The 25,028-nt window shown below is 36.1% G+C and overlaps 1 long non-coding RNA gene across 2 annotated transcripts in view; it reads right to left on the reverse strand.

Annotated features, from left to right (window-relative positions):
- The window catches only part of LOC120245222, a 35,393-nt gene extending 10,749 nt beyond the window's left edge, over positions 1–24,644 (reverse strand). For both annotated transcript variants that reach the window (XR_005531732.1, XR_005531733.1), the window contains exons 1-2: positions 24,455–24,644; positions 10,230–10,306 (exon numbers count right to left, since the gene is read on the reverse strand). This is a non-coding gene — a long non-coding RNA (uncharacterized LOC120245222). The remainder of the gene's footprint in view (positions 1–10,229; positions 10,307–24,454) is intronic.
- Between the last annotated feature and the right edge of the window lie 384 nt (positions 24,645–25,028).

Raw genomic sequence — 25,028 nt, forward strand, 5'->3', positions numbered from 1 at the left:
GGGGGGGGGGGGGGAGACAGAGAATCCAAAGCAGGCTCTGTGCTGACAGCAGTGAGCCCAATGTGGGGCTTGAACTCATGAACCATGAGATCATGACCTGAGCTGAAGTCAGATGCTTAACCAACTGAGCCACCCAGGTGCCCCGACCAGCCAGAACTTTTATATTACATTAAGTATTTCTGGAGAAATGTACCAATATGTAGATTCTTCTATAACTTTAAGATGTTTTTGCTTTGGAAACTGTTTCTTAATTTATTCTTAAACTAAGCACTGAAGGAATGGTTTTACTCAAAATCACACAATATACAGTGAAATAGCAAAAAATAGAACTTATCTATATATCTAAACTCCTATTCAAGGAAGATCACCATGACTTACAGAATGTCTTAAAAGGAGGTAGACTGCCCATCTATTGAGTGTCTAGCTTTCTACCGCACATGAGGCACTGTTGAGCAGCATATACAATATATAAAATTTGATGTACTTTAATTGAAAATCTAGCATGTAAAAAGGATGTGGGAGTGTCTGAGAAGAAACATAGTAAGTATATTAATCAAATGCAGACTATAAATAATTGCTAAGGGGATGTGGAAAATGAAGTGATTTAAAACTAGATTGATAATGGATAGAGGTTCACTGGAAAGGGTAAATTTCATGTAGAGTTTTTAAAGTGGTAATGGATTTGGATTGCCAGAGAGAAAAGGTAACCATTCATTCATTCAGCAAATATTTATTGAGTTCTCACTATGTGCCATGTGCTAGGCACTGTTGACAGCAATGAGGATAGAGCAATCCACAAAACTATTGCAGAGCAGCCACAGGCATTTCATTTCCCAGGCATGATACTTGAATAAGAACAGACAACACAAATATGAGAGTAGAGAGAAATGAAAGAGAAAGGAAAAGAACTAGTAATGGGCTTGTAGTAGAAGGCCTTAAACGCTAGGATGTTTTCTAAATGGGAGAAAGATGTTTGGTGCATTGAACTCCTTTGGTCACTGCAGTCAGAACAAACTGCTTTTTTCCCATCTGTTGGTCAGCTCTCCTAGTCTCCTAGATAACTTTATAATGACCGGGATAACACAAACAAAATAAATACTGCATACATAAAGATTCCCAACTGAAGTGGGTGAAAAGCAAAAAGGGAAAGAAAGCAAAACGTTGAATTTTATGTCTCCTTTTATCTTTCCATTGGTTATTATATAATCAGTGTCTTCCTAGCAACACTCTCCCATTCAGTAGATGTCTAGGTTGTGATTCAATTCCTGAAGGTTCTGCTCTTCTCCTTTCCTTCTAGGTGGAATCACTGAAAGGAAAGGAGATTCTATTTATATCCCCCTTTTTTTTAGTCAATCAGATGTTCCTTATTCACCTAGCAATACTTCTCTACAGAGTGTTTGATGAAAAGTGTTTTATGTTATGTATAAGCTAGTGGGAAAAGGGGTAAGACATGAAGGGGACTAAGGAAAATACCAAAAGGCTGTAATGCAATACAAGGCAAGGCAATGTAATGCAATGCAGCATAACACAATCGCCTAGAATACAAACTTGACACTTAAGACCTTTGAATTAAATGGGCATATCTCCTACACTAGTAACCATAATCTAAAACACACACACACACACACACACACACACACGCTCACAGGAAAGGAAGATTTCATGGAAAAGCAAAAAATTCCTCCAATTCAATTTTAGGGATATAGGAACACATCTGTTTAATTCTACTTATAGAAGTGCATTGACAAGTTACTAGCTTTAATATTAGCCTGAAAAGATCCTTCAAAGTCACACATTGAATTTCTTAGTTTCAAGAGAAACAGCTACACTATGAATATTGAAAATGGGATTGTCAAGACAAAGCAATAAATAGTTTTTGATTATTGATGCTATATATCTATATATAACTTCTAACCTATAGTCAACAAACATGCCAGACAACACATTGAGTGGTAAAAAGGCTACGGGAGAAGTGGATCATAGTCTGAGCTATTAGTTATCAGTAGAATTATAGCATCAGTCCTGCTATTTAACCACAAATCTAAATGGAAGCAATCTAGTATAGAAGAGTATATATTCTGGAATAAAACAAATTTGAGTTTAAATCTTGACCTAACTTACAAATTCTGTAACTCTGGAAAATTTGCTGCCTTTGTGAGTCACAGTTCTTTCATTTTGTAAACTGTAACTAAAACTCTACCGCCTAATTGATGTCATGAAGATCTATTAAAATAAGACTTTCCAGGTTCAAATCTCAGCTCCCTCACTCAGAAGTTGTGAGACTTAATGCCTCATTTTCCTCATCTGTATAATAAAGATAATAATAGTCCCTATACCTCAAAGCATTGTGAGGACTTAACACCTTAGTATATTATTTTTTTTTTCTATTTGAGAGAGAGCGAGCACAGGAATGGGGGAAAGGGGTAGAGGGAGAGAGAATCTTAAGCAGGCTCCGAGCCCAACATGAGGCTTGATCCATGACCCTGAGATCATGATCTGAGCCGAAATCAAGAGTAAGTGGCTCAACCAACTAAGCAATCCAGGTGGCTCCAACACCTTAATGCATTTAACATGCATATAGAAAATGATATATTTACATATACCTTAATTCTTACTTAAAGCACCTACCTAGTACTTGCCCCTTAGTATGCTTCTAATAAATGTTAATTCCCTTTTATATTTCAATTGAAGTTATTTTCCCAATATACGTTTAAATGTATTTAGCTTAATAAAATTTTACTAAGGTAGAATTGATATCCAATAAACTGCACATACTTAAGGTGTACAACCGATAACTTTTTTTTTTACATTTGTATTTTATTTTATTTTTTTTAATTTTTTTTATTTTTATAATTCTTTTTTTTTTTTTTACAAATAGTTTATTGTCAAATTAGTTTCCACATAACACCCAGTGCTCATCCCCACAAGTGCCCTCCTCCATGCCCATCCCTCCTCCCCCCCCCTCCATCAGTCCTCAGTTTTTGTCAGCATTCAAGAGTCTCTCATGGTTTGCCTCTCTCCCTTTCCCCCACCATTTCCACCCTTCTTTTCCCGGTTGGTCCTCTGTTAAGTTCCTCCTAGTCCTCCTATAAGTGCACACATATGATATTTGTCCTTCTCTGCCTGACTTATTTCGCTCAGCATAACACCCTCAAGGTCCATCCATGTTGCTACACATGGCCAGATTTCATTGTTTCTCATTGCATGTAGTATTCCATGGTATAGATAAACCACATCTTCTTGATCCATTCATCTGTTGATGGACACTTAGGCTCTTTCCATGTTTTAGCTATTGTGGAGAGTGCTGCTATGAACATTGGGGTACATGTGCTCCTATGCATCAGCATTTCTGTATCCCTTGGGTAAATTCCTAGCAGTGCTATTGCTGGGTCATAGGGGAGTTCTATTGTTAGTTTCCTGAGGAACCTCCACACTGTTTTCCAGAGGGGCTGTACCAGTTTACATTCCCACCAACAGTGTAGGAGGGTGCCCGTTTCTCCACATCCTCGCCAGCATCTCGAGTTCTCTGATTGGCTCATTTTAGCCACTCTGACTGGTGTGAGGTGGTATCTCAGTGTGGTTTTGATTTGTATTTCCGTGATGAGGAGCGATGCTGAGCATCGTTTCATGTGTCTGTTGGCCATCTGGATGTCCTCTTTGGAGAAGTGTCTGTTCATATCTTCTGCCCATTTCTTCACTGACAACCGATAACTTTTAACATGTACAATTGATACAGTTGATAAGTTTAAACATCAAATGTTTCAATTTATCCCTCTGAAACCATCACCAGAATAAGAATGAACATATCCATCAAGCCTAAGAATTTCCCCTGCCTTTTTATAATCCCCCACTTTTATAATCCCTCTCTCCTAGTACCTCTCTCCCCAAGCAACGACTGGGCTCTCTGCCTTTTGTTTTTAGTTTGCATTTTCTAGAGTTTTATATTTTCTTTCCTTTGGTCACTCAGAATACTGTTTTTAGATTCATCCATACTGTTGTATATAACAATACTTCATTACCTTTTAATGCTGAGTATTACATTGCAAAAATATATCACAATTTATCCATTTATCTCTTGATGGACATTTGGGTCATTTCAAATTAGAGACTGTTAAAAAGAAAGCAACATGAACATTCATGTACAGATCTCTATAGGAACATATGCTTTATTTTCTTGGGGAAATACCTAGAATGAAATACTTTTCAAGAAACTGCCAAACTGTTTCCAAACTGATTATATCATTTTATATCCCTACTAGGAGTATATCAAAGTTCTAATTCCTCCACATCCTTAACAACACTTTTCATTTTAGCCATTCTAAAAGATATGTATACATATTTTGTATATGCCAGTTTCTCCATCATGGTTTTACTCTGTGTTTCCCTAAGATTAATGAGGTTAAATAAAGTTGAACATCTTTCCATGTGCTTATTTGCTATGTGGGTATCTGTTTGGTGAAGTTATTGTCCAAGTCTTTTGCCCACTTTTTTGAGACTTGTTTTCTCATTGTTGAATTTTGAGAGTTTGTTACATTTTTTAAAACCTTAATTTATTTAAGTGATATCTATGGCCAATGGCCAACGTGGGGCTTGAACGCATGACCCCAAGATTAAGAGTCAAAAGCTCTACAACTGAGCCAGCCAGGCACGCTGAGAGTTTGTTACGTTCTTGATACAAATCCTTTATTACATGCTTTGCAAATATTTCTCTCAGGCTGGGACTTGTCTTCTTTAGCAGTGTATTTTAAAGAACAGAGTTTGTAAAAATGTGGTTAAGTCCAATCTCTCGATTTGTTCCTTTGTAGACTGTGACTTTGTCACATCTAAAAAATCTTTCTGTAACTCAGAGTCACAAAAATTTTCTTAACGCTGTCCTCCAGAAATTTAAAAAACAATTTTTTTAAGTTTATTCAGTTTTGAGAGACAGAGAGACAGAGCACAAGCAGGGGAGAGGCAGAGAAAAGGAGACACGGAATCTGAAGCAGGCTCCAGGTTCTGAGCTGTCAGCACAGAGCCCAACGTGCGGCTCCAACTCATGAACTGTGAGATCATGACCTGAGCCAAAGTCGGATGCTCAACGGAGCCACCCAGGTGCTCCTCCTCCAGAAATTAATAGTAATTTAAAGCTTTACATTTAGGTTTGTGATCAATTTGGGGTAAATCTTTGTACATGGTCTGAGATGTGAATCAAAGTTCCTATTTTTATATGTGGATATCCAGTTCTTCTAAGCACAATGTGTTAAAAACAATTCTTTCTTCATTGAATTACCTTTGCACTTTGTCAAAAATCTGTTGTCCTTGGGGCGCCTGAGTGGCTCAGTCAGTTGAGCCTCTGACTTCGGCTCAGGTCATGATCTCACAGCGGTTCATGGGTTCGAGCCCCACATCGGGCTCTGTGCTGACAGTTAGCTCAGAGCCTGGAGCCTGCTTCAGATTCTGTATCTCCCTCTCTCTCTGACCCTCCCCTGCTCACGCAGTCTCTCTCTCAGGAATAAATAAAACATTAAAAAAAATTTAAAAAAAAAAATCTGTTGTCCTTATGTGGGTCAATTTCTGGACCCTGCATTCTGTTTCATTAATCCATTTGTCTGTTTTTACACTAATACCACTCTGTTTTGATTACTATAGATATTTAATAAGTCTTAAAGTTAGGTAGTGTCAGTCCTCCAATTTTGTTCTTGCTATTAAAGTTAACAGGGCTATTCCAGATCTTTGCATTTCTATATGAATTTTAGAATCAGTTTGTAAGTTTCTTTCCTAGTTTCTTTTTAAACCTATTGGGATTTGGATTTGGATTGTGTTGCACCTACATATCAATTTAAGGAGAAATGGCAGGTTAATCTGTCCAATTATTTAAGTTGTCTTTACTTTCCTAACAATATTTGCAGTTTTTAGTGTAAAGGTCTTTTGTGTCTTTGAACAAATTTATTCCTGAGTATTTCATATTTTTTATGCTACTGTAAAGACTTTTTATTTTTGTATTTCCATTTTCAGTTGTTTGTTGCTCAAATAAAGAAATACAAATGACTATTGTATATTTATCTTGTATCCTGCAATTTGCTGCACTTACCTATTAGTTCTAGTAGGTTTTATAGATTCCACCAAGTGGAACAGATGGATGATTATGTCAGTTTTATTTCTTCCTTTCCAATCTGAATGTGTTTTTCTTTTCTTGCCTGATTGCACTGGCAGACTTCCATGGGTTCTGCCAATAAAAGTGGTAGGAAGAGACATTACTCTGTTGTCCTGAACTTACAGGGAAAGCATGCAGTCTTTCACCAGTAGGCATGAGATTATCTGTAGGTTTTCTATAATGTGCTTCACGTGGTTGAAGAAGTACCCTTCCATTCCAAGTTGCTGATTTTTTAATTGGGAACAAAAATTGGATTTCGTCAGATGGTTTTTCCTGCACCTATTGAGATGATCAGTTTTTCTTTTTTAGATTAATGTGGTAAGTTATAATGATTGATTTTTGAATATTAAACCAATCTTATACTCTTGGGATAAATCCTGCCCCACAATAATATTATCCTTCTTATATATTGTTGGATTTAAGAAAATTTTGTCTAGAATTTTTTACGTCTGTGTTCATGAGGGAAATTGTCCAGAGTTTTCTTTTCTTGTAATGCCTTTGTGTGGCTTCGGTATCAGGGTAATTCTGGCCTCAAAAAACAAACCTAAAAACATTCCTTTCTCTTTTCTTTTGTGGAAGAGCTTAAAGTGATTGGTATTTTTTTCTCTAAATATTTTAAGTATTCACCAGTAAAATCCTATGGACCAGAATTTTTCTTTACAAGAATGTTTTAAACTAAAAGTTCAATTTTGGGGAAATAAATATAGAACCATTTGGGTTATATATTTCTTCTTGAGTCAGCTTTGGTAGTTTATGTCTTTCAGGGAATTCAGCCGTTTCATCAAAGTTGTTCATTTTTTTTGCCTAAAGTTGTTCATAATATTTATTATCCTCTACATATCTGTAGAATTTGTAATGATGTCACCTCTTTCATTCCTGACATTGGGATTCCTGATTAATGTCTTCTCTTTTTTTTCCCTAACCAGTCTAGCCAAAAGTTTATCAATTTTATTGATCTCAAACAACCAGGTTTTGATTCCTTAGGTATTCTCAACTAATCTTTATTTTCTATTAATTTCCACCTTGACCTTTATTATCTCATTTCTTTTGATTTTTTGTGTTTAATTAGTTCTTATTTTCTAGTTTCTTAAGGTGGAAGTTAGGTCATTGCTTTGAGATTTTTTTGTATTTTTTAATGTAGGCAGTTCATTTATATAAATTAAGATATGTTGTATTTTTATTTTCCTTCAGGTCAAAATACTTTCTAATTTCACCTTGGATCTCTTCTTTAATCAGTGGGTTACACAGAAGCATGTGATTTAGTTTCCAAACATTTGGGGATTTTCCAGTTAGCTTTCTGTTATTGATTTCTAATTTAATTCCATTGTGGTGAGAGGACATACTTTGCATGACTTAAATCCTCTAAAATATATTGAGACATATTTTATGGTCTAAAACAGAGACTGGCAAACTTTTTCTCTAAAGGGTCAGACAGTAAATAGTTTAAGCTTTATGGGTCACACGCAGTCTCTCCTGTTACATATTTTCTTTTCTTTTTAAAGAAACCTTTCAAAATGTGAAAACCATTCTTAGTTCATAGGCTATATAAAACCAAGTTAGATTTGGCCCTACAGTCATTGTTTGCTAACCCCTAGCCAGAAATATGGTCTCTCTGGGTAAATGTTTCATGTACTGTTTTTAAAGAGAATGTGCATTCTTTTGTTAGTGGAATGTTCTAAAAAAGTCAATTGAGCATACTGGTGGATAGTTTTGAGTTTACTATGTCCTTGCTATGTTTCAACTTGTCCTAGCAATTATTTAAGAGGATTATTACTTAATAATTTAATTCTTGCTGAATTATTTAATCATTGAAGCAACTATTAAAATCTCTGACTGTAATTATAGATTTGTCTATTTCTTCTTACAGTTCTATCAGTTTTTGCTTCATGTATTGTGAACCTCTTTTTATTTGGGGCATAAACATTTAGCATTATCACATCCTCTTAATTAACTGCCTTATTATAACAAAATGGCTTTCCTTACCCCTCGTAATATTCTTTGCTCTGAAATCTTACTTTGTTTCTACTATGTTAATACCACTCCACCTGTTTCTTGACTAATGTCAGCATCAGTATGGTATATCTTTTATCATTCTTTCATTCTTAACATTTTTGTTTCTTTATCTGTAAAGTATGTTGGGTCTTACTTTCTATCCAACCTGACAATCTCGACCATTTGATTGGAATATTTAAATCATTTACATTTAATGTGATTATTGATATAATTAGATTTAAGAATCGTCTTGCTATTTTTTTAAATGTTTTATTTTTTTATTTTGAGAGAGAGAGCATGAGCAGAGGCAGGGCAGAGAGAGGGAGAGAGAGAATCCCAAGCAGGCTCCATGCTGCCAGCACAGAGCCCAACACAGGGCTATATCCCACAAACCGTGAGATTATGACTTGAGCTGAGATCAAGAGTCAAAAACTCAACCAACTGAGCCACCTAGGCACCCTTCATCTTGCTGATTTTCCATTTGTTCCATTTGTTCTGTGTTCCATCTGTTCACTGTTCCTTTTCTCCTTTTTCTGCCTTCTTTTGGATTGAGTACTTTTTTTTTTTAAGTTTATTTATTTCTTTTGAGAGAGAGAAGTAGAGAAAGGGCAGAGAAAGGAGAGAGGGAATCTCAGTAGGCTCAGCCCTGTCAGCACTGAGCGCACATGGGCTCAAACTCACAAACTGTGAGATCATGACCTGAGCCAAAACCAAAAGTCAGATACTTAACCAACTGAGCCACCCAGGTACCCCTGGATTGAGTACTTTTTTATGATTCCACTTTTTGTCCTTTGACTTATTAGCCATTTTGTTGTTTTGTTATTATTCTACTGGTTGCTTTAGGGTTTATAGTCTACATGTTTAATTTATCACAATCTACTTTCAAGCAAATTTATACCACTTCACATATAATAAAAGAACTTATAATATCTTATTTGTATTTTTCTCCTCCTGGTTTATGCTATTGTTGACATGTATTTACTAATGCATATTATAAATTCCACAATACACTGCTATTATTTTTGTTTAAATAGTTATCTTAAAAGAGAATTAAATGGGTAAAAAAGTACACATTTGCCCACGTAGTTACCTTTTCCAGTGCTCATCATTCCTCGGTGCAGATCTGTATTTCCATCTGGTATTTCCTTTCTGTCTGAATGACTTCCTTTAATATCCTTGTAGTATAGTCTGTTGGCAGACTGATACTGAATTTTCATTCTGTGAATTTTCAGTCTTTACAACACTTCCAGGTTCAAAGTGAGTAATCATCAATTAATCTACTCCCTACCAAACACTATACATAACCTGGGCTAAACTTGAAAACAGAAAAGGAGCATATTGTACAACCATAAATAACCTAGAACTTTGCCTCTAAAAGTCTAGTTTAGGACAAAGGAAACTTATAATATGCCAGGGTGTTAAAAGCCAGTGAGTAAACATGCGGCATCTTCTTAGATACCAATTTTATACTCCAGGATTTTAAAAGAATTTATAAGCATATTTATACTAAACACAAGGCTACTGTGGTATATAATGCAACATTTATATTAAATTTAAGACAAGAAACTAAGCAAACTTCTAGTATGGGATCAAGTGTTCTAGGGCAATTATTCACTTTTCTCTATTATTAACCATACTTTTATGAAAAAGTTTGAGAAGCTATGAACTTTTGATGATTATTCATGATTTATTAAAACGTCTCCTAAAATTGGATGCTGTCAACAAATATGTAGGTTATTCATAGAAGTTTTTATTTAATTTGAATATGCATTTCTGAATTGACCACTATATTCTGTTATTCAGCTCATGAATCATTTCTTAGTGTGCTCATGAAAAGTAAACTTAACTCCAAGTTTTTAAATACCCATCGTTGGGGTGCCTGGGTGACTCAGTCAGTTAAGTGTCTGACTTGATTTCAGCTTAGGTCATGATCTCGAGTTGTGGAATCAAGTCCCCTATTGGGCTCTGCTCTGACACCTGCTTGGTATTCTTTCTCTTCCTCTCTCTCTCTGCCCCTCACCCACGCACAAGGGCACTCTCTCTCAAAATAAATAAATAAACTTAAAAAAAATCCATCATTATTCCTGTGAAGGACATTACTTACCAGTTCTCACTTTTGTGGACATCAGCATGCCTACATCATTCAGTACCTGCAACACTGTCCAATTTCCCGAATCCAATCTGGGATTAAATAAGAATATACATAAACAAGCCTGTTAGAAAAAGACCTAAAACAAAGAAAAATAAGCTGGCTATGAAAACCCTACCAGAAAATCTACTTCTAAGATTGCATCCTAAGGAAATAAATAAAATAAAGCAAAAATTTAACTGTTAGATTGTCCCTTTTAAAAATACATATAATATTCCTAAATAAGATACTGCTTAAGTTATGGTACATCCTTATTCTATGTGGAATACTTACTTTGCCATTAAAGAATATTATAGCTGAATATTTATTGCTAGGATGAACAATAAACAGGTATGAAAATTTAATAAAAGGGGCTAAGGTTATTTCTGGGTTTGGATTATGAATTTCTTTCCTACATCTTGCTCATCTTGCTGTATATTATTTAGTATCAACTGCTGGTAATAAGAAAAACCCCAAAGTTTCCAAAAATACTAATTCAACATGAATACTTATTCAAAATGATGAGGCAATCATTTGTTTACCCATTAATCAACAAATATTTGCAATATTAAATAAGGCATAGTCCATGCCTCATGACTCTTAATTTGTGAGAGAGAAAGAAAAGGCATAATCAACAATCTTGGAAATTTTTTATTCTTCTCTTTCATTCTCATTACTTTATTGCCCAGTCATTCCCTTCTTATTCAGAGTGGACTTTGGCACTTGGCTTTCAGTATCTGCCTCCCCTGCATTTCCTGTCATCATGTGCCACTTCAGTGTCCATATGGGCAACCTATCCAACAACAACCTTGAATTCTGACTCCACTAGCTTACAACCATTCATCCAGTGGTCCATACCCAGAGCCACACATTCAACCTTCTGGTCATCAAGAAATTGTTCCACAGCCTTAGACTCCAGTATAATTGATCTCTGACCACACCACATATCATTCCAATTTTTTTACTCCCTTACTCTCTAAACACCTGCCTTACCTTATTTTAACCTCTATTCCTCAACTATTCCCTTTTTTATATTTCGGACCATGATCTCCAGCATAGCTTCATATCTTTTCCTATCTTAGTTTCAGATACATCAGTCTCTCCTGCTAATAACCTTGCCCCTGGCTAACTCCCTCTCCCTTCCTTAAGACACATATTTTATGCCACCTTACTTCAACTTAAACTTGCTACTTCCCCTATGCCTTCTTTTATGTCTCCTTTACGAGAAAAAAAAAAATCAAAACTATAAGCTATGTACCTCCTAACCTTCTTGCTCCACACTTATAAGTTATACATTTAATTATCTTCACCTCCTTTCTTCTAATTTCAGAGAAAGTATCATTTTCTTCCAGGTCAACTCCTTTACTGCACCCTTGATCCCACATTCCCTAATCTCCTATAGATCTTTCTTTATTTACCTTTATCCCTCCTTCTTTCTAATCTCTTCTGTTTGCTGACTCTCCCCACATTTTATAAATACTAAACTCTCTTCACTGTAGAATCTCCTCCTCAATTCTATAAGCTACTCCCTACAATAATCCTTTATTTCTGTTTTGAAGAAGAAATGAAGAGCCTTGAAATAATATAAATCTGTTGCAATTTTTCTCAATTTAAAATACTTTTCAACCTAACATGGAATTCTGCCACCATCAGTATATTGAAAGCGTCCTGGCAAACATTAATGACATAATTGCCAAATCCTATGATCTTTTTCAATTTACTTGACCTGTCTTTATCTTCTGATAATCCTAACTCCTTTTTTTCTTTTTCTTTTTTTTTTTTTTTTTTTTTATATTTTTATTTTATGTCTAGGAGAGAGAGAGAGAGAGACAGCGTGAGCAGGGGAGGGTCAGAGAGAGAGGGAGACACAGACTCTGAAACAGGCTCCAGGCTTCGAGCTGGCAGTCANTAGGAGAGAGAGAGAGAGAGACAGCGTGAGCAGGGGAGGGTCAGAGAGAGAGGGAGACACAGACTCTGAAACAGGCTCCAGGCTTCGAGCTGGCAGTCAGCACAGAGCCCAACGCGGGGCTCGAACCCACGAACCGTGAGATCATGACCCAAGCGAAAGTCGGACGCTTAACCGACTAAGCCACCCAGGCGCCCCGTAACTCCTTTTTTTCTGAATCATCTCTCCCATTGGCTTCTAGAACACTGAGATCTGTTGGTGTCCCCTTCCATCCTTCTGGTAGTTATTCTTAAAAAAAAATTTGCTGCCTTCTCTTACTCTGCCCTTTTAATAATGTTAGCTCTCATTTCCTCTCACTATATTCAGTCTCTATGAGCAATGGCATCCAGTTCCCCCAAATTTTCAAAGTCCACTTCTGAGTGGTCATTTCTTAATTACACCCACTCTAGTCCCGGCCTTTCTCCTAAGACTCAGATGCACATGCTGAGCTCCCTACTGAACTTCTCTATATGGATATCCCAGTGACAGTCTTCCATATTCAGTATGTCTTCACTGACCATTTCATCTCTTTCCCCTTTCCCAGTTTTCTATTCCACACCCTTATACACACATACATGTAAACCAAAATCCCTGGCCTTCCTCCATTTGCCTCTATCCTGGTTAATTATACCACTATTGTAGTCTACAAGCCAGGAACTAGGGAGTCATTCTAGATTCTTCCTCATCTCTATTCCAACCATTACTCCCTGGTCCAAAATCTCATTATCTCCCCCCATGACTGTAAAACCACACAAAACTACTTTCATTCACTTAAATAAATAGAGCACATTTTACAACATTTCCCCTAGTATTTAAATTATGAAATTACAGGGGCACCTGGATGGCTCAGTAGGTGAAGCATCTGACTTCTGCTCAGGTCATGATCTCACTGTTGGTTGGTGAGTCTGAGCCCTGCATCGGACTGTATGCTGAATGCTGGAAGCCTGGTGCCTGCTTCAGATTCTGTGTCTCCCATTCTCTCTGCCCCTCTCCCACTCACACTCTCTCTCTCAAAAACTAAGATAAAATAATGAAATTACAACCATTTTATCTTTTTAGCAAACTAGGAAGGCGTATACAGAAACTTCATATCCTCCACTATTCTGAGATCAGAAACCTGGTTTATTCCCCTGTACCTACGTGTTTATCATACAGCAGTTGTTACATTACTATCTATTCACTTTTGAATACAGTAAACATGGCATACTTAAATATAACCATAATAATTATTAAGCTGGATATTAAACAGTTAGATAACTAATAGGATTCATATTTTAAATAATGAAATACAATTTCATACCTTGTTAGTTCACCAGAATTTCTTTAAACCATATACCACACACATACCTATATACATATACCAAATCAGAATTAGATAAACTAACAAACTTTGTTTTCTCTATAAATTGAGCTTCCTTTTATTCCTATCCTACTGTGATTGACACCATCAACCTATCTATGCTCCCAAAATGATGAAAGTGAAGGCATCCTCATAGCTACGCTTAGTGGAATAATAGTGTAGCCTAGGTGGATAAGAGGGGTCCCACTGCCTCCCCGAGTCTTTTCTGCTTTGCTTTCTGATGCCTGAAAGATAGAACCTTATATTCCACAAAGTATAAACTGCAATTTTCCTGAAGAAGAGGAACAAAGTATAGTATTTAATAATGCTAAATGAATGTAATTCAATAATACCAATACACAAAAGATAAATGTAGAGCCTTCTTTTGTCAACCGGGAAAGGACGGAAAAAAGTGGTATATTGTTAGGGGGGTCTTCAGAAGAAGTACCTTCCAAAGCATTACTGATTTTTTTAAATATTCTTTAATGCACATGTAGTTTGTAACTGGAGGGAGTTTTTCAAAAGTAAGTCCACAGGTCTAGTTTCAAGGATAAATTAAAGTTATTCATAAAATATTTTTATATCAAGTGACTTAGAAGAAGCTTTTGAACTTTATCATAATTAACAACTATATGTACTAACATTTTCTACATCTAAAGGATTAAACTTTAGGAACTTTCAATTTTATATTCCTTTCCTTTTAAAGGAAGATGAGAGGATCATTAGATTTAGTCACATGCTACAAGAATTTCTTGTCAGGAAAAAGCTTTGTATCTACCATACTATACGAGTAGTTTTGCAGCTTATTGCAAAATATTGCAGTTAAGGCACATGAGCTTTGAGTTGTTTTGCCGATGGCATAAACATCTAATTGGTAAAAAAAAAAAAAAAAAAAAAAACAAATTATGTTTATAAAATATATCATCCAAAAAGCGGGAAAAATGGTATGTATGATACTTCAAACCTCTTATTTTTATTTAAGAGTTACGTTAAAATTACATATATACTCTATATATACCATCCTGAGTTCACTAGGTCAAAAGTTAATAGTATAGGGTCATCAAATAAATTAAATGTTAACAGCAAAAATTAAAGGACTTAAATTAAAAACATAGGGCCTAATTCTATGATGAAGAAAAGTGAGGAAAAAGTGTTCGCACAAGAGCTGTAAATGGTTCACCTATTTAAAAAAAATTACTTCTTCAGAGCTGCCTTAAAAAGTTAATTTGTTTTAAACACATAAGCATTTCTTTGCCAAAAAAGAATGCTATATTTTATTCTCATTTCCCTATCGATTTGTACTACATGAAAGAAATAATTTTTTTTCATATTAAGAATAGAAATGTAGCATGAGGCTCAACTGCCACAGACAACTCGTCATACATTCTCAGTCATATCTCGAAGAGACCAGAGAGTCTCAACTTTACTTCTATTTACTAAAAATAAGTAAGAAATAAATGATAATAAATTCCTGGTTCCTTGCCCTCCTCAACTTTTAGGACAAGGCTCATCCTAAGTTAATAAAGTCTCTGAGAAAGTCATGGGTTCTAATATTTTTAAGTTTAACCCAACGTAAAGTTTGTTAAAACCCTTCAATTTTCCTTTGATAAAGGAACAATAGGTCCATCTCTATTATTTATAAGTCCTTTTTATTATCTTATACTGTTCTCCAAATATAAACATTTTAATGGCTAGGACAAAATCTTAACTAATGGTTGGTATATTTCAGACCATATATGGCATATGATTTACTGTTCTGGATGTGTCACTTTTTGAGAGGGGCTCTGTTAAACTTCAGCATAACCAGAAGAAGGAAAACAAGATGGTGAAGGGCTTAAAAATCATGAAGCCACTAAAGAAACTAAGGATGTCTGGAGGATGGGGATTCAGTTGTCTTCATGGTTAAAGATAAGAGTGTTCATAATTACTTTTTTTTTAAGTTTATTTAGCTTTGTTTTTAGTAATCTCTACACCCAACATGTAGAACTCATGACCCTGACTGTGAGGTCAAGAGTCACATGCTCTTCTGACTGAGCCAGCTGGGAACCCCAATAGTGGTCATATTTAAAAAGTTATCACCCATAGGTTGGAACTTATTTATTCTCAGTAGCTGGAGGGGGCACTTTGACAATGGGTGGCAGCTTTTACAAAGAGGCATGTTTTAGCTAATAAGATTCTATGATTCTAATATCTTAAAAATAATATTCTAAAACATTATGTTTAATATTTCATCTAAAGGCAGAATGTTCACACAATTTTAGAAAGTAGACAGCTGAAGTAAGTGGATTTATTCTTTTCCAGGTATCCTTATTGGTAAAGGTTGCAAGGGGCAAGTTCATACTTCAGTAAATATTAATCATTATTAATTACAAATGAATTTTAGTTCAGTCTCATAATCTGTGCCCAAGAATATGGAAGCAAAACAATTCTTCATATGGGGGCAGAAAGCCTTTATACCTCCATAACCTTAAATCAGAGTTGAAAATGTTATGTATGGATCTGTTCTAACTACTTCCATAATACTTACTCATAATACTGTTTTTTAATTCAAATAGATATTTGCCTAATTTTCTTAAACATTACAGGGACTTAAAATACATAGATCATTCCTAAGCTATAATACTATGTGCTTGATTTAATAAATCATTCTATATTTGATTTATATCTTTCTGGAGTTAAAACTATGACTTACTGGTAAAAACTGTCATCTCAAACAAGTTAGGATTACCATCCCAGGCACTGAAGTTAATTATCAGAGCCCTCCAAAAGTGGTAATCTTACAGGCATAACTCATAGATTAAAATTACATATAATTTAATTCCTCCATCTAAGGTAGGAATTTAATTCCTACCACTAAGATTGTAGTTAACTTTCATCACTACTTAGTTCATTTTGCATCTTTGGATACCTTAAGATCATCTAATTGAATTCTCCGTATCTCTCAAGTTTTACGACAATGATGACAACACTAAAGTCATGCTAGCAAATGGGATCTAATTCTTTATGAACAAGAGAAGCAAATGTTTTAAAAAAGTAGATTTATAAGAATTGTGCGACCCATCCATCCATTAGCACCCTCCAGTCTCTTAACAATATCCTTGGGGCGCCTGGGTGGCTTAGTCGGTTAAGCGTCCGACTTTTGCTTAGGTCATGATCTCGCATCATGGGTTCGAGCCCCGCGTCGGGCTCTGTGCTGACTGCCAGCTCAGAGCCTGGAGCCTGTTTCAGTCTGTGACTCCCTCTCTCTCTGACCCTCCCCTGCTCACGCTGTCTCTCTCTCTCTCTCTCCTAGAAATAAACTAAAAAAAAACAAAAAACAATATCCTCAATTATTGATTTTATTTACTTTATTTTAATGTTTATTTTTGAGAGAGAGAGTGTGCACGAGTGGGGGAGAGGTAGAGAGAGAGAGAGAATCTGAAGCAGGCTCCAGGCTCTGAGCTGTCAACGCAGAGCCTATTGCGGGGCTCAAACCCACAAACCATGAGATCATGACCTGAGCCATGAGATCATGAGCTGAGCCCAATTCAGATGCTTAACGGACTGAGCCACCCAGACATCCCTCAATTACTGATTTTAAAAAGTAATTCTATAACAATGAGATAGATGGTGAAAACTTACAAACCTCTTCTTTACTTTCACTTCCAGGTTTTGCTTTTTCAAATATTCTTTTGTTGTTGTTGTTGTGTTTCTTCTGTTAAATGTATATTTGTTAACTGTTCTATTTTTCTTTTTTTTTTTTTTAGTATTTATCTTTGAGAGAGAGAGAGGGAGAGGGCAGAGTAGGAACAGACAGAAAGGGAAAGAGAATCCCAAGCAGGCTCTGTACTATGAATGCAGAGCCCAATACGGGACTCAAACTCACAAACCATGAGATTGTGCCCTCAGCCAAAATCAAAAGTTAAGAGTTAGCTGCTTAACCAACTGCATTACCCAGGCACCTCTCTATTTTTCTTATAGACTTATCTCTTTATACATTGAGGATATTAACTTAGTATCTGCTTTATGGGTTAAAAATATTTTTCAGTTTGTCATTTGTCTTTAATATTTATAATGAATTTTTTTGTGTAGCTACCAATGATCTCCAAGATTCTGTGTTGAAAATTTTTATCATTGTGCATAGCTCAGTGACCTCATCCAATCCCATAGTTTAAACTACCATTGGTCAACTAGTAAATCTATAGACAACATGCAAACCATAGCTTTCCCTAAATTCCAGACTTCTAAATAAAACCCAATCCTAATATTAAGTTATCTATAAAGTGAGGATGGGAGGGATGTACTTAGCCCACTGACATCTCAAAATCAATACTTCATATATCAAAATCCATCAAACCTAGTTTCCTTATCTTAGGAAATGACACCCACAGCTACTCAGCTGCCCACACCAGAAACCTAGGAGTCCTGGGACAAACCACCTTCTCACTCTTCTCATATACAAAGTCTCCTAAACTTCCTCTTTAGTCTTCCAACTTCTTCTAGAGTGGCTATTCCGCTCTAGCCTATGGACACTGAATTTACCAGTCCTTCCTGCTCAGGATATTAACATATGTTCTTTCTTTGCTTAGAATGTTCTTCCTTTGTTTTTGTCCTAGCTAATTCTGAAGTCTCAGCTTAACTGTCCCACCTTAGGAAAGTCTTACTTAAACCTCCAGTGTTAGGTAGGTCTCCACGGTGTATACTTTCATTGTATCTGTATTTTTGAAGTACTTACCACAGTTGTCATTTGTATGACTATTAACTTACACATTGTTTCTCTCACTAGACCACACCACAAGGGGAGAACTGTGACTATTTTGTCACCCCCACTTATATATGCTCAGTACCTTGCACAATACATGATACAGAAGAGGTGCTAAAAAGTTACCTAGAAATGGCTACATATTAATACTGTATAAATAAATCTAATCCCTTTTGTACTTCATTTTACTCCCATTTCTACTTCTTTATTTCAAGTACTCTTTATTGCTTGCCTGGATACCACAATAGCCTCTGGAGGACTGACCACTACTCTCACATTTTCTTTTTCTTGCTTTCATTTTTAAAATTAAAAGGAATAAAAAAATTTAAGTTTAGTTGAGAGAGAAAGCCTGAGCAGGGGGAAGGGCAGAGAGAGAAGAGAGAATCCCAAGGAGGCTCTCTCGCTATGAGAGCTGGATGAGGGGCTCAAACCCACAAACAATGAGATTATGACCTGAGGTAAAATTAAGAGTCACACTTAACCAAGAGCCACCCAGGCACCCCTGCTCTCCCATTTTCTAATCTGTTCTCCAGTATCCTTGTTAAAGTGAGCTTCTAAAATATAATTCTGATCATTTTACTCACAGGTTTAAGATTTTTCAATTGGATCAATATAAAGGTAACACGCAAGGCCCTTTGTGGTTTAAGCTCTATCCACTTGATTAGGTTGAACTTTTTCCTACTCCTCCAAAGCTACATAGTAGCAAATCACACAAACTACCCAAATTTTTTGGAACGTGCAGGTTCATTCTGACTTCTGTTTCGTTACACTCCAATGATTATGTTTAAAATGTTTTCTGGCCTATTTCTACACTCTCTTTCACACTGGAATAACCCTAGTCCAGTTAAGGCTCCATCAAGGTACCCTTCAAGATACAGCCCTACTTACGAAAAGCTTTCCTGAGCCACTTATTCTGATCTGGTTTAGGAATACACTTACTCTATATTTATAAAATTATCATTTTTAGAGAATTTATCTATCTTCTGTTAGACTTTCAGTTCCTTCCTGCAGTCTATATATACAATTCTGGTATGGACTTTGATAAATGTTTGATTAAATCCGTGTGCCAGAACATATCAAACCCATCAAAACATACCTACCTGTGGGAATTGGCATTCCTACTTCTGGGAAATCTTCCAATAAATAAGCAAATAAATAAGAAAGTCAGTTAGAAAAGGTATATGCATAAAAATGTTCACTTCAGAATTTCTTATAATAGGAAAATATTGAAAATAACCTAAATGTCCAGCAATAGAAGAATGGTAGAATCTGCTAGTGACGTAGTAGAGCAATTTAGAATGAAGACTGTAAAATGATATAGTAATTCGCAGATGTTTGCAACATGTTAAGTGGAAAAAGAAAAAAAACTGTTTCACAGCATGACGTTTTAAAATAGCTACTGACTCAAAGGGAACATGAAAATTGTATGAGTGGTTTGTGTGGATTGGGATTTCATTGCCTTCACTCAGAACTTTATAAATGTTGCTATGATGGCTCCTCAATTATAATTACAATGAAAATAACTTAAAATTAAACCCACATCATTCATACACCTGTGTATATTAACGTATGCACATTTGTATATATGCACATTTTTGTTTATGTGTATATATATAATATATATTTGTATATATGTATATTTTTTCCTAATTCAGTTTTATGAAAGATCCAAGAAGCAGAGATAACCTTTTAGCATAACCATACCTAGCCTTGGTCTCTAATACCATTCTGCACTAACAGGAAACAGGTTTCCTTAGAGAAAAGGTTAATTCCAGAGCTGGGGCAGAGTTAAGGACAAGATAAACATGGAACATCTTATTATATTAGAAAGTAAGGAAGTGCTAAAAAAAAAAAAAAAAAAAAGCATGATGTAGGCATATCAAAAGACATAGTACCCAAGCTAAAGGTGCTCCTACTAGCTTAATCTGGGATAATTTAAACACTAAAATAATTAAATACAGACTTAAATACTTAGAAGTAAAAGGTCATGATGTAACTTACCTTCAAGTGATTCAGAAAAAATGTATACAAAATATACACATATAAATATAGGTAAAACTCAAGAAAACAAAGCAAATACAGAATGGAAAAAACAGGAATTCATAAGTTAATGCAGATAATAAATAGAAAAATAGGGATGAAAGGGCTCTTTGTTCACAGAATGCTATGTGGGCTGATGGGTAGATGTGGAGACAGTATTAGGTTTGTGGACTCATTTTGCAACCATAATGGTAAAATTATATCAGCAATAGTTGATTCTAAATTTAAATGGGAGTTTTGATGATGAGCAAGATGTATCTTCAAATCTTTCCCCACAATTTGCTTTTTAATTGGCAGGAAGAAAAAAAAACCAGTAACTATACAACGGGAAATTCAGGCCACATATGGACCAGGTGATCAAAACTAATTATCATCAATGAGGGACAGATGGATATCATGTGTTTCCAGAAGTGATCACCTGTGCAGTAGTCCAGTTGAGAATATATATATAACCCCAATTTAATCATGAGGAAACATCAGACAAAAACCAAATAAGGAACATTTTATTTAAAAGAGGGGTGGAGTGAGAAGCTATATTCTTTAAAAATGTCAAGGTCAAGGGTGCCTGAGTGGCTCACTCCATTGAGTGTCCAGGTTCGGCTCAGGTCATGATCTTGACACTTGCAGTTCGTGAGTTCAAGCCTGGCATCAGGCTCTGTGCTGACAGCTCAGAGCCTGGAGTTGCTTCAGATTCTGTGTCTCCAGCCCTCTCTACCCCTCTCCCGCTCGCTCTCTGTTTCTCTCTCTCAAAAATAAATAAACATTAAAAACAACTTTTTTAATGTCAAGGTGATAAAAGATAAAGGCTGGAAATGTTCCAAAGTAAAGGAAGCTAAAGAGTCATGACAACTAACTGTAGTACCTGACACCAGACTGGCTCCTATACTGGAGAGGGAAATGCTACAAGGATTGACCTACAAAACTGGAATGTAGAGGTAGATTCAAGTATTAGTCCAATGTAACACTCTCAAGTATTCATGGGGGACAGATCACAATGTATGTAAGTTAAGTCAAATGGTTCAGAAAAAAATTGTATATAAATATACATGTATGTGGTGAGAGAGATTTTCCACAAGAGCAAGCAAATGATAAGAATGTTCAGTAAATTTTTATTTTTGAACTTTCTGTAAATTTAAAATTATTTCTAAGCAAAAAGGTTTTTTAAAAATTAAATACACCTTAGAGAAGCAAGACCAACAGGAAAATAAATGTTACTTTAAGACCCATCTAAGCATATTGGTTTTAAAACATTCTCCAGTGTATACTAAATTTTCAAGTTATTGTTCAAAATGTTTTCTTCTTTTAGTCTTCATTCTTTTGTAAAAGATGAACAGACCTATAGTTTTCACAGTTTAATCTAAATAAGTTAATATGTTGAGCCAACATTCCATCAGTTGTAACTTTCTCATTAGAAACAGCAGGAGGGAAAGAAAGCATTGAAATTACAAAACCTCTGTTCTCCACATTACCCACATTTACCATTCATTTGCTGGTGACTGCATTCCAGTTTGCAAGTAAAACCTCAGATTTTAAATTATGACTTCAGTTCTACTGTTAGGACAAGTAAAGAGTATGCAGAGACTCAAATGGAGTCGGTGGAAAGGAGTGGGGCAGGGTTGATTAACTTCACCATATTGAAGATGAAAAACAGCTGAAACTTCTACCCTAATTGAGTACCTTAATAATTGAGTTTTTTCTTTTCATAAAGTATATCTCTATGTGGAGTATTAAAGTTTGGAGAAAGTTTTCTTACTAGTTTTTACCTGTGAATTTGATGATCTGATGTAAAAGCACTCTTTTTTTTTCCTTTAAAATTCAATTCAATTATTTGCACCCCCTTGTGGTCAAACATAAAATTTGACATTTTCAAAACATCTTCCAATTGGGCTTTTTGTTCAGGCATAGGAACCATGTTACTAGATTTTGTTTTCCTCCTGTTTTGGTGAATTGAGCAGATTATGAAGGGTTTCTGGTTTACTAAATAGTATTTTAAACAAAACAGGACTTAAATCTTCTAAAAGTGACCTCCATATAAACTTTAGTCTGTGGAAAATGGAGAAAATTACACCAACCTCAAGGGTTAGTATGAGGATTCAAGAGGAAAATGCATATACATGCTTAGCTGACACACAGTAAGTACTCAGTAAATGTTATTTACCAACATCATCGCTTTAGATGTCTCTTGACATTCTATATCTACAAGGGGGCTAGATCAAAAATTTGCCAGTTCATGAAGTTCAAGTACAATTGTGCAAATAAGTTCCTCAAATATACCACTTATCCAGACTATGTCTGGCTAATTCTCACCACAGATATATTTTTAAAGAACAAAGAATATATATTTGTCTCTGGATGACAGAAATTTGGATAGTTTTGACTTTATGTTTTACTTTATATACTGCCCTGATTTTGCCCTTCCCGCCTTAGTTTTAATAATTAGAAAAAGCAATAAAATTATTCCATTTCCATATGATCCTCTTATGAATGATAAAACAATTAACATCTTTATTCCTCTAGCAGAGACTGTTACTCATATTTGGCAAAAATAGTTTGTCGGGCTGATTTATCATTTTAAGGGGCTTTTGAACACAAATGTTTAACTCCTATTGGTACTAACTTAGCTTTTTTTAAAACACAAGAACCTATTTTAAAAGATTAGTGTTAATTACTGACAACAGTAGCTAACATTTAGTAATATACCAACCACTGTTAAAACGCCTTTACTATATTACCTCATTTACATCCTTACAACCCAATGCGATACTAGCATTACACCTTTTACAAAAGATCAAACTGAGAAAAAGTAACTTATAAAGCTAGGAAGTAGCAGGGCTGATATCCAAATCCAGGCAGTTTAGTTCTAGTCCACCCACTTAACCAGTGCACAGAAACACCAGAGCTGTAAGATAAACATACTACTTTGCAATGTTACTTCTTGATCTCAAATTATTAAAATCCATTTCTTTTCCAATTGTACCTCAATAATGCAAATCATGCTAGCCTTCTGCTATTTCCTTCTTAGTACTTCAGGCACCTGCAATATTCATCGTCTTCTTTAACCCTCACAATGATATATGTTTTTGTATACTCCTACAGTTAAGGTTCATCACAAGCTGTTTTGCAACAAAAACTGGAAAAAATGTAGCAATGCCCCAGATTTTAAACTGTTGGATTTTTTAGAAAAGTTATTATCACTTGGGATCAGGAAAAAATTAACCAGTCAAAAATAATCTTAAAATGTAACAATTTAGGATCAATGGCAATTGTTTTGTTTACATTTTCATCTTAACCAGCTTAGTGGCGGGGAGGATAACTCTCCCAAGCATATGAATGCTTAGAAGAGTTTTCTAAAGAAGGTGTTAAAATACTGACAACTTTATCACCAATCATTGTCCTATCTTAGCGCCCAGCTTTGGGACGTGGACACAGATTTACTTAGGTTTTGTGCTTCTTTCTACTTACTAGTTCCAAGATTTAGGGGCAGATTTCTTAATCTGAGTGTCGGGTGTCCTCGTGTATAAAATGACCATAATACCTACATAATTGGAGTGTTTTGAGGAGTAAACACGATCAATCCGTAAAGCCTTTATTTAGCTCCGTGCCAACCCAAAGTACAGTACCGCAGTCAGTACGTGGTATCTAGCTGTTATCACTTTATTAATGTGCCGCACAATGGAAACCCGTCTTCGATAGTTTCAGTTCCCTTACCACCCTTTAAAAAAAAATCACCCTAAGTGATACCCAAAGACTACCCAGTCACCTCCCTAAAACAGCAGAATGTTTTAAGAATAAGTGAGACGGTGAGAGAAACTGTACTCGATGAAAGAACCTTCGAAACAGGCAGCTTAGAATCGACAAGGGCTCCAACACTTAAGTAATCCTTCAGAGCGCGCGGACGCCCACACCACACACACACACACACACACACACACACACTTACTTGCTGAGCAGGGGAAACCACGCCCCCTGTGTGTGCTCAGGTTGGATGGCACAGCAAGAAAGAACCCCAGGTTCCAGAATCTGACAGATGCGGACTTATCCACGTGCTTGCAACCTGTGCCTCCTTGGGCAAATTACTTAAATTCTCTGACCTTTGCTTTCCTGGTCTGCAAACCGATAATAATAATAGTACCTACCTCATAAAGTTGTTCTGAGGCTTAAGTGCAATAGTTCCTGTAAAGCGTTGACAAACAGCAAGTGCTCTACACACAGGCGGGGCTGTTTTAAGTACACGTGTATCCATACACATGGTCTCAGAGACACATTCCGTTGTTAGGAGTTTAAACACTGGCAATAAAACATTTTTCTTTTCGTCTAGGCTGCACCCTTACTTGTTTTCTTCGAACAATAAAATAAATGCCTATCGACTGACAAGTCATCTATGGACCCTCGGGCCCACAGTCCCCACAGTTCCTCCACGTCCGCGGCTGAGCAAAGAAGCTGGACGCACGCGCAAGAAAGGAGGTCGGAGGAGAGACTGAGGAAGCGAAGTGAGAGCGGCGAACATCGACGATTCTGCGCATGTTCAAGGCGCGGAGGTTGGGGGTAGGAGTTTGCGCATGCGCAGAAGTGTCGGGAAAGCCAGAGAAGGGTTAGGAGGCGGTATTGACAGCTGTGGAGGCAGCCCGCGTTCCCGGCATGCCCCGGGGCGGCGGGGTTGGCTCTAACGAATTTGAATGAGGAGTCTCAGCGCTTTCGGCGCCATTTTCG

This window comes from Hyaena hyaena, unplaced genomic scaffold, assembly GCF_003009895.1.
Source record: "Hyaena hyaena isolate Hyena2069 unplaced genomic scaffold, ASM300989v1 scaffold_410, whole genome shotgun sequence".
Classification (NCBI taxonomy): Eukaryota; Metazoa; Chordata; class Mammalia; order Carnivora; family Hyaenidae; genus Hyaena; species Hyaena hyaena.